This window comes from Suricata suricatta, chromosome 6, assembly GCF_006229205.1.
Source record: "Suricata suricatta isolate VVHF042 chromosome 6, meerkat_22Aug2017_6uvM2_HiC, whole genome shotgun sequence".
NCBI classification, from domain to species: domain Eukaryota; kingdom Metazoa; phylum Chordata; class Mammalia; order Carnivora; family Herpestidae; genus Suricata; species Suricata suricatta.
The window spans coordinates 95,882,207-95,895,926 of record NC_043705.1 but is presented as its reverse complement, the minus strand read 5'-3'; the positions used below and the strand labels follow the sequence as shown (position 1 = coordinate 95,895,926).

Sequence of the window (13,720 nt, the reverse complement as noted above, 5' to 3'; positions counted from 1 at the left end):
CATCCCTCTCTCTCCCCAGTCCCCTCCCCAAGACCTTTTAATAAATATTTACTGGAAGAATTAGTGAATACATGTTTAGTGGTTGACTTTTAATACTAATTATAGTTATCAGAAGCATCTCTATTCCATCCAAGTTCTGCCTTCTTCATTGTTACTGATAGTGTTGAAGTATACATCTTTTTCCTTCTTTTACTAATGTTATTCTTCATCCACATGTTTTTTTTCCAACCATCATTTTAGACAGTACCAGTGTTATCTTCTCCACAGACCTTTCCCTGGTATTCCTTAAAGGAGGTATATATATTCTCCTCCTCTTTGATGGACTCTTGGTATTAGTCATGCCTCTTTTCTCCTATGATCTTGTTAATACGGTTATTTATGATTCTCTTTTCCTTGATGTGATTTTAATCTCCATGAGGGAAGATCATTGCATTGCTTTGTATTTTTCCAACTACCTAGCACAAGATTGAAGCTAATATATATTTACTTAAAGGAAAACACAATTGATTAGTAGATCTTATCAAAGGCTCTTATAATACAAGGAGAATTTATGTTTCTTTTCCTGTTTTCTCTAGTTTCTGCTAACTTCATGCTATTATTTTGAAAAAAAAAAGCACATTAGTAATTCATTCATCTAGCATGTACATAGTGAATATGTGTATCTGTGCTGAGATACCAAGATGAGTAAGATGTGGTATGCAGTCATCAAGGTCCCACATTTAAGCAAGAGAAGAAAGAGGGGCATTTAAAAACTATAATGAGAAGCATTAAAAAGATGTGCAATTTGTTTTCAGAAGTCTGAGAAAGAAAGAACTAAACGTACCTGGAGAAGACATCATAGCAGACTCACAGATACTGACTCGCTATATCTATATTATCCCTTTATTCATGAACTCAAAAGTGAAAGGGCAGACAGCATTTTTAATAAAACTCTTAAATGAGTTTGATTTTGGATACGTTGTTTTCATCTTTTTCACATCTATGCTTTTTCTAATTATGGTAATAAATTTCATAGAAAGTGTGGAAAACAACATTTTAATGAAGTAAGTCATTCATAATTCTGCAGCTTGGAAATAATTACAACTAATATTTTGGCATTCTTTTCTCCTATCTTTTCTCTCCCTCTCATTTATAGGCATATGTAAACAGTCCTATATATTTAAAAATTAAATTGGGAACATGCTTCATTCATTTTTTATATCCTTACCCCTATGCCCAGTTCAATTCTGTAATACTACTGATAATATGTCTGTACATATGGTGAATACTGATGTTGTTCTGGAAGCTTAGATATATGAAAAACACTGCATTTCTTCTTTTCATTTTCTTAATTTTTAAATTTCATACATTTATAAATCAAAGTAGAGAACAATGAACTCCTGTGTATCATTCCACCCAGTACACATCAAGTAATGGCCACTGTGGTTTCATTTATACCTGTATATCCTTTTCTCCCTCCCCAAATTTGCGTATACCAGGGATACTTTAGTATGAGTCTCTGATTCCTTAATATTCAGTTCATGTACCTTTTTTTAAATTATAGTGAATCTGTTAAAAATCAGAATGTAAATAAAATCTATACATTTAATTTGGTTGGTTGCCTTTTAAGTCTCTTAATTTTCTTGAAGTTTATTTGGAAATGTTTTGTAGTATTTCCCTCATTCTGGATTTTACTGATTGCAACCAATAAGCTTCATTTAATAATTCTTTGTCCCTTGTATTTCTTATAAACTTATTTTGCATCTAGAAGTTTGACTGATTCAGGTTCTTATATATTGGCAAAAATTATTAGGTGATTTGTGTACTTACATCAGGAGGAAAATCATATAAGTCATTTGTCTTTTGTGATGTTAGCAATTTAGATATTGCCTACATCTCTTATTAGGGATTTGCCAAATGATGATATTCTTTATTTTTCTCTAAAGATGCCATTCCATTTTCTTCTGCTTACATAGTTTTGGCTGAGAAGTCCTTTATATTTATTACTTATTTTTCTCTGGCTGCTTTTAATATTTTCTCTTTATCACTGTTTTACTTTTCCTTAAAAGCAGTTTGATTATTATGTGTGTTGATGTGGTATTTTTTGTATTTATTATACTTGAGTTTTGTTGATCTTTTTGGTTCTGTGGGTTGAAAGTTTTCATCAGATTTGGGAAAATATTCATGTTATTTCTTCAAATGCATTTACTGTCCCTGCCATGGCTCTTTTGCTTATTATTTTTCTACAGTATATTGGAACTCAGGCTTTTTTTGGTTTGTTGGTTTTTTTGGTTTCTTGGGTGTGTGTGCGCTTTTTTCTCTTTATACTTTATTTTGACACATTTTATTGCCATGATTTCAGGTTCTCTGACCTATTCTTTTGGAGAATCCAGTCTTATTAACAAGTCCTAGGGACTTTTTCATTTCATATATTGTATTTTTCATGTTTAGAAGTTCCATTTTGGTTTTATGTCATCTTTTTCTCTCATTGTATTTGTAGTTTTCTATAAATATTTGAACATAGTTATAATAGCTGATTCAATGTATGTTTCTGCTAGTTGCATTATCTGTGTCATTGTTGAGGTTTTTAAAATCTTTTTTTAAATGTTTATTAATTTTTTAGAGAGAGACACACACATACACAGAGTGTGAGCAGGGGAGGGGAGGGAAGACACAGAATCTGAAGGAGGTTCCAGGCTCTGAGCTTTAGCCCAGAGCCTAACATGGGGCTCAAGCTCATGGACCACAAGGTATTGATCCAAGCCAAAGTAGGACACCTAACTGACTGAGCCACCCAGATGCCCCTGTTGAGGTGTTTTTTTGGTTGTTGTTGTTTTTTGTTTTGTTTTGTTTTTTTACTTTGGACCAATTTTTCTTCTGGTTTTGGGGAACATCATTGCTATGGCAGAATGAATTATTTTGCTTTGTCTTCCACAGGGGCAGGGCTCATCTCTCTTCTTCACTTCCGTATTTCTATCACCTGGAACAGAATTTAACTAAGGTTACCCATCACGTCAGTGGCAGAGCTCAGTTGAAGATCCAGTCTGAGTTCCTTGGTTAAAAACTGAGATGCATGTATAGTGAATAAGGACTTGCAGTACTCATTTCTTACTTTGGTCTGAGAAAACTTCTCTTATTTCTTTGACCTTTAATTTCCTTCTTTCTCTCCCTTCCTATACCTGGCATCATGTCTTCTGTGAATCTACCATCTATAGAAAGAACTCTATACTTGGACTTCTTTTGCTTTTTGGCCTGAAAACTACCTGAGGTAAAGAAGCAAATAACAGCCTGGGCATTGCTTGAAACCTGGGAAAGGTGGTGGAAATAGAGAAAGACAAAATTGAATATACATTTGTAGATTATTCTGACACATACCATCTCACCCCCTACCTCCTGTTCTTCAGTATAAAATACTGGGAATAGGATTGCAAGGTCAAAGGGTATATACTTTGAAATGTTCTTGTAGTATCTTGCCAAATGACTAGCATATGGAGAATTTTTGAGTTGAGTACTACTCAGATTTTCCAACCAAAAAATAAAATGGAGAGCTCTACAGCTTGGTGACTCTTCCCTCCAGTTCTCCCCTTAAGTCAATAGCAAGTGCTCTGTCAGCGTCTGAAAATCCTGTGTGTTGCCCTGTAATTTAACCCAAAATCGCACTTGCTCTTTGGGTTCCAGTAGCATCCATTCTTTACTGACCGTACAATCAATCAAGCAGTTTCAATGAGTAGCTAAAGGATGTGCCATGAAAGGCAGAAAAAAGGGGCGCCTGGGTGGCTCAGTTGGTTAAGAATCCAGCTTCGGCTCAGGTCATGATCTCACAGTTTTGAGGGTTTGAGCTCTGCGTTGGGCTCTGTGCTGACAGCTCAGAGCCTGGAACCTGCTTCAGATTCTGTGTCTCCCTCTCTCTCTGACCCTCCCCTGTTCACGCTGTCTCTCAAAAAATAAATAAAACACACACACACAATTTTAAAAAGGTAGGAAAGAGACATCTGTTTGTATGCTTACTAGACTAACTCATTTTAACCTTCTTAGTAATTGCTTATTCCTATTCCAAACCAATAGTGTGATGTGAGTGAATTAAATTTAGGTGCAGAAGCACCGTGTTATTATAGGAATACGACAACTTAAAGGCAGGAGAAAAAAGAGGTCAAAGACAAGAATAACGAATATTAGTATTATGTTTTTTTTCTTGATACTGAGATTATATATTTAGCATAGGCTTCTATTTAGGGTAGCATTTTGATCACTGGTCACGCAGATGCTTTATTTTACATCTTTCCCAATTTTAATAATTAAATAATTGTAAAAGTTTAATAACATTGGTTATTGAAACTTTCGCTTAATTGAGGGATACTTTCTTTATTATAACTGAATAATATGTCTTAAGGGTATAATATAAAACTAGAACACTTGATGGTTTTACAATATTATTTTTAGGTTATTCCCTACATCTGTTTTTTCTTCTTTTTTTAAAATGTTTTTATTTATTTTTGAGAGAAAGAGACAGAGCAAGAGGGACAGAAGGAGAGAGAGGGGGACACAGAATCTGAAACAGGCTCTAGGCTATGAGCTGTCAGCACAGAACCAAATGTGGAAACCCACAAACCGTGAGATCATGACCTGAGCTGAAGTCAGATGCTCAACCAACTGACCCACCCAGGCACCCTTGTTTTTTCTCCTTTCATCTTTGATTCTGTAATTGTTAACTTCATTCTTGGAGTCTCCTGAACTTTAAACACCACGTTATCTTCAGCTTTTTAGATTTTCCTCTAATTACTTACTATTCATCATGTTTCTTCCATAGTACCTCTGTTTGTTTCCTGTTGTTGCTGTAATAAATTACTATGGACTAGGTGACTTAAAACAACATGTATTTATTATTTTATAGTTCTGGAAATCAGTAGTCTGAAATTGGTCTCACCAGGATAAAATCAAGTTGTTGGCAGTGCTACATTTCTTCCTGAAGCTCATAAAGGGAAATCCATTTTCTTTCTTTTCCATCTCTTAGAGGCTTCCTGCATTTCTTGATTCATGGCCCCTTTTATCTTCAGAGCCAGAAGTGCTTGGCAGTGTCTTTTTTACAATGTTCTCGTTGCCATAGACTCTTCCTTCCTCTTTTGCATTTAGGAGCCCTTATGATTATGTTGGGCCCACCAAGATAATCCATATTGAGCTCTTATTTTTAAAGTCATCTGGTTAGTAACTTTAATTCCTCCACCATGTTAATTCTCCCTGGCCATTTAACATAATGTATTCACCAGGATATATAGTACTAGGAATTAGGATATAGATACTTTTTTGGGAGGGGTACTATTCTATCACAACGCCTGTACTACCCATATTTCCTTTATGAATCACCATGTGACTCTTTTACTTCAGGCTTACTTACTGAGATCATTGCAATGGTTTTTGACTTCTTAGTTTCTCATCTCTAATCTCTGCTAGCATACTAATGTCCATAGACATTACTCTACTAGAGTACATAGACTCTACTGTAGAGTATTATTTCTCTCTTCAAAAAGCTTCATTGGCAGCCTTTTCAGTAAGGCATGCTGTTTTGATTATGCAAATCATCAGTACAAATTTGTGTACACATTAATATGGTTTTTGCTTTCATCCATATGCTATTCATATGTTCATAAAACTAATATTTTATAAGCTTATAAGAAAGTAAAATAAATTGAAAATTATGTGCAGAAGGTGAAATAAACAGGACTTTGAAATATCTTAAAATTTTGTTTATAGTACAAAAATTCTATTCCTCACTAAAAATTGTTAGTATTATCAATGATAGAAATGTAATGAAATTATTCATTAGTTTATGAAAATTTTGGTTTAACACTTTGAGTTAATATATTGAATATCTCAGACTACATCTAGATTATTTTGATACTTGTTATAGATGTTACAACTAAAAACAGTTGCCTCAAAATATACATATAAGAGGTTATATTGTTTACTGCACTGTCATGATTTGTTTTCCAATTTGTTCTTCTAGTTGTGTCAACATATTTTTTACTGAAATTTGGCACGTACATTTTTACCTTCTTTAAAATTAATCAATTTTACCTGAAAATTAATTAATCTCGTAAATTAATGAATCAGGCATTTTTAATTATCAACAAGTGACTGTAAACCATCTGAAACTCTTTTAGAAGATTCCTACACAGACTAGAAAATCTCATTTCCAAATTCAAATATGTTGGCATATATTTTTTAAATACATGACACACTTATTTCATTTGGTAACAAAAAATTTAAAAATGGGAATATTCCCAAACATTGATATTGTAAATGTTCTCTCCATAGCTTTTTTCTCCCCTCAGAGAAGTTCCTTTCTTAGTTATTAAAATATTTAAATTTACCTTGAAGGAACAGATAAAGCAGGTATGATATTTTAAATCTATTGTCATCATAGAAAGGGTCTGAAAATTTAGAATAAATCCAAAATAAATAAATAAATAATCACAAATAAATAAACAAATAAAAGAAAAATGTATAATTCATCTTTAATTTAACAACTCTATAATTCATTTAAGTATATCCCTTGAGATAATCAACAAATGAGTGATGTAGGAGATGTTCCTGATGAGTCCTCATCTTAGTATAAAATATTATAAGAACTCTACTAATTAAAATTATCCACACCCACTGTATTTCAGGGTGGCTCTATATATAAGCACTGCAAATGAGGGCAAGATTGACCCTCTCTGTCAAGATTCTTTTTAAGACTTGTGTCGATCCAACATATGAGTCAAGCAGGAAAGCCACACTGATCTTTCTCTTTCAAAATTAGATAATAAAATTAAATAGATTTTAAATTATTCCTCCTACCCTCAGTGGTTTAATTACTTTTAACCTCTAATTTGTAGACCTCTGGACTAGAGAATAAATCCCATACTCTCTTGTATAGAATTCAAAGCCTTTTGGGACCTCACATCTATTTGATGGCTCATCTGTAATTTTCTGTCCTGTACCTTTTCTTATGTTATTTATCCTGCATAGACTACTATTGTCCCTCCTTTCCTCAGTATTTTTTCTCATCTGGTTTTCAAAATTCCACCCATCCTTCAAGCCGTAGGTCCTGACTGAATAGCAAATGCTGGCTGAATGAAAGACCTTCTGTTCATTTCTTTCTATGTACTTTTCTTAACTTGCAATTATATAACCATTTATTTGTTGACTTGTTTGTATGTATTTTTGAGTAGACCAAGACCTACAAGGAGGGACTGTACCCATCAAATAAATATTTGCACCTAAGTCAGTGACTAGCACAAAATAAGTACTTCATAAGGTTTTTTTTTTTTTGTAACAGTTTTTTTTTTAATGTTTATTTTAGAGAGGGAGGGACACAGAGTATGAGCAGAAGAGGGGCAGAGAGAGGGAAACACAGAATCTGAAGCCGGTTCCATTCTCTGAGCTCTCAGCACAGAGCCCAATGCGGGGCTTGAACTCATGAACCATGAGATTATGATCTGAGCCAAAGTCAGATGCTTTACTCACTGAGCTACCCAGGGGCCCCTTCATAATAGTTTAGCAGCTCATTTGTCATCCCATCTTGCCATAATTAATATTTTCTTTTTCTGTTCTCAAATCTGTATTTTATACAGAGTAGGTACTCAATAACTACTGAATTAGAATAAGATTCAATATGTGGCTCAGACTTTTTGTTTTGTTTTTTTTTTTGCTTTTGTTTTGTTTTTTTGCTTTGTAATTACATCTGACCCAGTGGTAAAGGCACAGTGGAATTTTGATTGCTAGAGCGTCGTATAGTTGAGATGGAAAGTTATTTGGAAGTGCGCCTGATGCTGAACATCAAATCTTTAGTTGTTCACTTACCACAGTCATGTCTGTATATGTTTTTTCACAGCAATGTGCAAATTGCTTATGACTGTACCCAGTAGAATGGTACTCTATCTGAGCTCATTTGCAGCGGTTTAAAAACAAACTCCAGAGCCCAATATCACAACTGTTTTCTTCCTTTTTGATCTTACCTCATTAGGGGGACAGGGTAAGGGTTGTATAATGTGCTGAAATCTGTCAATACTTTGTGTTTCTTATTCATTAAAAGCTTCAGATGCTGTTTTCCTAGTGGCTCCATTTACCAGGGAGGGTGAGGAGAAAAACACTAAACAGGTGTTCTTGACTTGAAAAACAGCAATTTCAAGCAACTCACAAGGGGGGAAGTTGGAAATTTTCAGATTCTGAAGTTGTCACTGGGAGATAAATTTGGGTTACACAGTCGCTTCTCATAAACAGACTTTCTTTAACATAAATTTCTGCAGTGCATGAGGCACCTGATTTCTCTGGGGGCAGACATGCTTCATGGAGCAATCGTGCTGCAAAGAGATAGCGTGTATTTTCCCAGCCATCTTCCAAATACACAGAAATGAGCTGGAGGAGTAGTATACTGAGCTGCTAATATGGAATTCTAGCTTCCCCTGGCAAGGAGTAAAATACCTATGGTAAATATTTGGCTTGACTGATAGGAAAGTGTCTGAATTTTGAGTAACTGAAATTCAAGCTTAAATGTTTCTTTAATACCATAAGAAGATTATTTGTCAAATAAACAATGAGGTACATTAGGTATCTTATATAAAAGGATTGCATAGTACTGTCTTTGCTTCTTAGGTAGCAGCTGTCTGAAGCAAGGAGAAAGTTAAGAGAGAGAATTCTTAAAGCAGTGCTTCTCAAAACATGGTCTCCAGGCCAGTTGCCTTAGCATTATGTGGTAACTTATTAGAAATGCCAGAAATACTGAATCAGAAATTCTAAGAGTGAGGTCTAGTAATCTGTGTTTTACCAAGCGCACCAAGTGATTTTGATACCTGCTAAAATTGGAAAACCATTGTTATGTCAGAATTCGATTAATTAATTCATTCAACAAATAATTATTGCGTATCTGAAAAGTTCCAGGCATTCTTTTTAAGCACTGATATTAGAGCAGTGTGAAGAAAAGTCAGACTCTTTCTTGCAGCTTATATTCTAGTGAGCAATCTGGGAGCGTCAAAGGGAATGAGGAATTCATTAGTTTGCGTATGTCATTTTAGGCCCTGCAGGATGCTCTTTTTAGTGGTCATGATGTTTGAGGTGCAAATTCTGCCAAGCCTGGCTCACATGAACTGAGCTTCATTTTATAAGTTAGCTGCTTTCCCTTCATGGACAACTCTCCTGGGACTGGTTTAAAAATCTCTCTCTAGATGCTCAAGATCCGTGACTTACCTAAGTGGGTAGCTGATCTGCATATGTTTGTTCCTCCAAATTTGTTAATCATCTCTCTCTGTTTGGCCCCCTAGTATGGGCATTGGAAATGAATTGGCTGGCATGATCTCCAACATCTGGGTTCTTACTCTCTAAAGGTTTATCATTGAACCCTATGGTATACATGACATACAATAGATATGTAACAGTTAACAGTAAGATGACTTAGATTATTAAATAAGTGTAAGTTAACATTCTTATTATGAAAAATTAGAGGAATAGTAGTTCCTGTACATTTGGTATTAGGTAGGCTAGAATCAGGAGGGATTAACTACCTTGTATCTAGTTAGTCATTTATTCAAATGTTTTTTCCCAACTTTGAAAATTTTCATGATAAAACATACAAATAAGCCAAAAGACAAGCACAATAGGCACCTATCTTGTATCCTTTAAAATTTACCATCTATACTTCCTCTATCTCTCTCTCCACACACACACACACACACACACACACACACACACACACACGCAGCTTTGACATTCTATGTGAAAGTTTAAGTTGCACATATTAAAAAAATATCACACATTAATAATATAGCCTGCATCTCTTAAGAATAAGAATATTTGCCTAAGTTACCACAATGTCATTATCATTCCTAAGAAAATAACAATTCCAGAAATCAAAATTCGTCCACTGTGTTTTCTCCACAACATTGACTTGAAGAGTCCAAGTCAGTTATTTATTATCTCCCACATTCTTGATTTGCCTGACTGTTTCCTCTTGGTGTTATTTAATGTGTTCCTCTATTCCCTGAATTTACTGTCTAGAGGTACTGAAATTTAGGCCAGAGGCTTGATTGGATTTTATTCAATGGATTCTTGAATTTCTATAATGTACCAGTCACAGTCCAGTAAATGAAACAGACAGTCTTGCTCTCATGAAGCTCTAATTCTATTTGGGGAAGATATATATTAGACATATTATAAACCTTTATAAAGATAACTTCCTCTAATGGTAAATGCTATGATGAAAGTTAAGTATGATTATGTGATAGTGAGTTGGTGACGTTAGTGATAGGGGATAGCCAAGCAAGACCTCATTGTAGAGGTGATATTTTAGCTGTGATCTGAATGGAAATAACAGGAAATGGGGGAGAGGGGTGAAGAATATCAATCTGGTAAACCCACTGACTGAAACAAAGACTTCCTGGAGGATATTGAAGTTCATGAGTTTATTGAATGAAGGAAGGGAAATCTTGGAAACTTTTTGAGAATTTTAAGAGGATAATTGTATGCATCATTGGACAGGGGTTGGTGAGAGCCGTGTTGATCAATTGGAGAGTAATTCTAGTATATTGTGGAGCCTACTCCCTTTTGTTAGTAACTACATGTATATATGTGGCTGGCTGCAGTGATGCCCACACAATGGACAAAAAGGAGAATGTGTCAATAATCGAGGAATAATAACGTTTGTTGAGTACTGTTGATAATGTTTATCCTTGTAAGTTCCTGAAATGCTGTACAGAACTTCACTGGGAGTGGTATGCCACAAAAATCCAGTGTTCATTGTGGAAGGTTAGAGAGAGTTGGAATTATTCTTCTGCCATGTTTGACATCCTTCCTTCTGTTATTCAGATCTGTTTTTATGGCTTGCTAGAGCCCATTCTGGATGAATTTATGAGTGAATGTAACTTTATTAAACACATGCTGATAAATGACCTTTATAATGAATAGAGAGGGGGAACTGAATATGATGCTTTTTTGAATAGTTTTCATTTGGCTCCTTGGCAGAAAAGTGATAAAAAACTAGGTATTCATGTGTGCTTGTATGCTGTCATAGTGCAGAGGATAATTGTCTCAGATGAAATATCCACCTATCTACATGGTATACATCTAGTAGGAGGTATCTGGCCCATGGTTGATTACTCAGCTAGCATTTGACATACCCCATGGGTAAGGTTTCTGAAACCTGTCAGAGAGATCGAAGGAAATGCTTTCTCTGGAAGTACATGGAGATGGACTATTGCAAAGAGAATCCTCAGAGAGAGAAACACACTGGAGAAACTGACATTCCTAATAGCTGTTCCTGATAACTGTTCCTCATGGTAGGCCTCAGTCTGCCCCATCTGTGAAGCCCATCTGTGAAATATATTTATTGAAAATGCTTGATGAATTGATGTGTCAGGAAAAACCACTAAAAAAGAAGACATTCACCAGTCATGTAGTATTTCTAGGGATTTGTAATCAATGCTTATGGTTCTTTGCAGGTTGAATTCTGTTTTTGATTTATGTCTTTCTCAGGAAAATTCTGTATGTGTGTGTGCATGTGGGTACTTGTGCTTACTCTGGAGAAGGACCAAAGAGGATAAACACATTATTCTGTTACAATACAACACATCTCAGGAAAATTTGGAGTTAATTTACATTCTTTCAAAAGGTCATGGTATGAAGCATAGGTATCCAATAACAATTTTAGGGATTATGAAAATATTCTGTATATGCATTGTCTTGTATGATAGCCATGAGCCACATGTGACTGTGGAACCCTTGAAATGTGGCTGGTATGAATGAGGAACTGAATTTTTAACTTAATTCAATTAATTTAAACAGCCACAAATAGTTGGTGGCTACTATTTTAGAAAGAGCAGGTCTAAAGAGATATTGAGGCATTGCTTTTAAAAGTCAACATCTAGTTAGGCACTCTGCCAGCTTGATTATTTTATTCTTGGATTCAGATTATTAGCATATTGCTTTGCATTTAAATGTGCACCAGTTCCCCCTCCTCTGCCCATTCCCTCCCTCTCCAGTTTTTACACACACACACACACACACACACACACACACACACACACACACTTCCTTATTGCTAAGCACTATTTTTTTTATAGACACACTTCTTGCAGCAGTACAATATACATATTATGCTACATCTAATTTTTCACTATATGTTATCCTTAAAAATTGGGAACCAGATATCTACCCTGATTTAAAATTCTCAGAGGTAATTGATTTCTTCCATGGTAGTCAAATCTTTCTCCTTAACCTTTTGGTTATCTCTGTTAATATCAGCCCCTGCTTTAAAATCACTCTTTAGCCTCTTTGGTGCTATGACATGCTGAGTCTGTTTTTTTTTCTAGTGATATTTTCCTCTTTTTTACAGTGTTCTTCAACATTATGGACATTTCCTACAGCTCAGATTTACTCTTTTGGATTCAGCCAAAAACTCTTGATTTTTTTTCTTTTTTAAGGAAATGCATCTAATCTTCATCTCTCCAATGATCTGTCTAAAAATCTTACCCTTTCTCCTGGAGTTTTCTTATTTTATTTGTAAAAGTCTAAGTTTAATATTAAAACAACTTATAATTTTCCTATCAAAATGTATCCCCCATCCTGTGTTGAAATTATACTATTGTATTTCCTGTTACACAAAGTTGAAGGCTTGGCCATCCTTACTTTCCACACTTTTTGTGCTCCCTCTCAACACAGTCAGCAATTGCTGGCTGTTCTTTTTCTTTTTTTAAATAAAATATGGAATGCTTCATGAATTTTCATCTCATCCTTGCTGAGTGGGCATGCTTATCTCTGTATCATTCTGATTTTAGTGTGTACTACTAAGGCAGATACAGCTTTTCCTTTGTAATGGATGTTGGATTATAACTAGTTTCTTTTTCCACTGTTCATGTCTTGACTAGGGACTTCTTTGGCTTACATGTGCATTACTTCAGCCCCATAATTGGAGTTATTACCTCCAGTCTCAACTAGGGTTGTACTAATGACTCCATTTCTATCTTATCTGCCTATTCTGTGTTCATTTAAAGCTCTGGGTAGGGGCGCCTGGGTGGCTCAGTTGGTTGAGCATCCAACTTTGGCTCAGGTCATGATCTTGCATGGTTCGTGGGTTTGAGCCTTGCGTTGGGCTCTGTGCTGACAGCTAGCTCAGAGCGTGGAGCCTGTCTTCGGATTTTGTATATCTCTCTCTCTGACCCTTCCCTGCTCTCACTGTCTCTTTCTGTCTCTCAAAAATAAATTTAAAAAACATTAAAAAAAAAAGGTCTGGGTATGTTGACTTGGCCACTCTTGCATAATCATTCTTACTTTTCCAACTATATGCTTTTGCTTAATACTGCCAGCTCTTCCAAAAGTTGAATTGTCTTATTTGTGTATTCAGATCCTACATGCCTAACCCTTTGTTTATTGTGTTATTCATAGATTATTTACCAACCATGTACTGAGTGCTTGCTTTTGCAGGCATGAACTTTAGGGCTCAGCTCATAACAAGACAGAATCTTTGCTTTCAAGGAGCTTACATTATAATGGGGAAATCTGACTAATAAAGAGGCAGTATTGGTCAGTGTGTTAAACTCTCATCATCATCAACAAACCATCCCAAACCTATGGCTTCTCTGAACTCAGAGATTACTCATTGATCACCTAATTATATTACTAATTTTTATCTTTTTTAAAAAATAGTTTATTGTCAAATTGGTTTCCATACAACACCCAGTGCTCTTCCCCACAAGTGCCCTCCTCCATCCCC

General features: G+C 35.2%; 1 pseudogene; it reads right to left on the bottom strand.

The window, feature by feature from the left end:
• Window positions 1–12,705: 12,705 nt before the first annotated feature.
• Window positions 12,706–12,804, bottom strand: LOC115295073 (annotated as a pseudogene).
• Window positions 12,805–13,720: the final 916 nt, after the last annotated feature.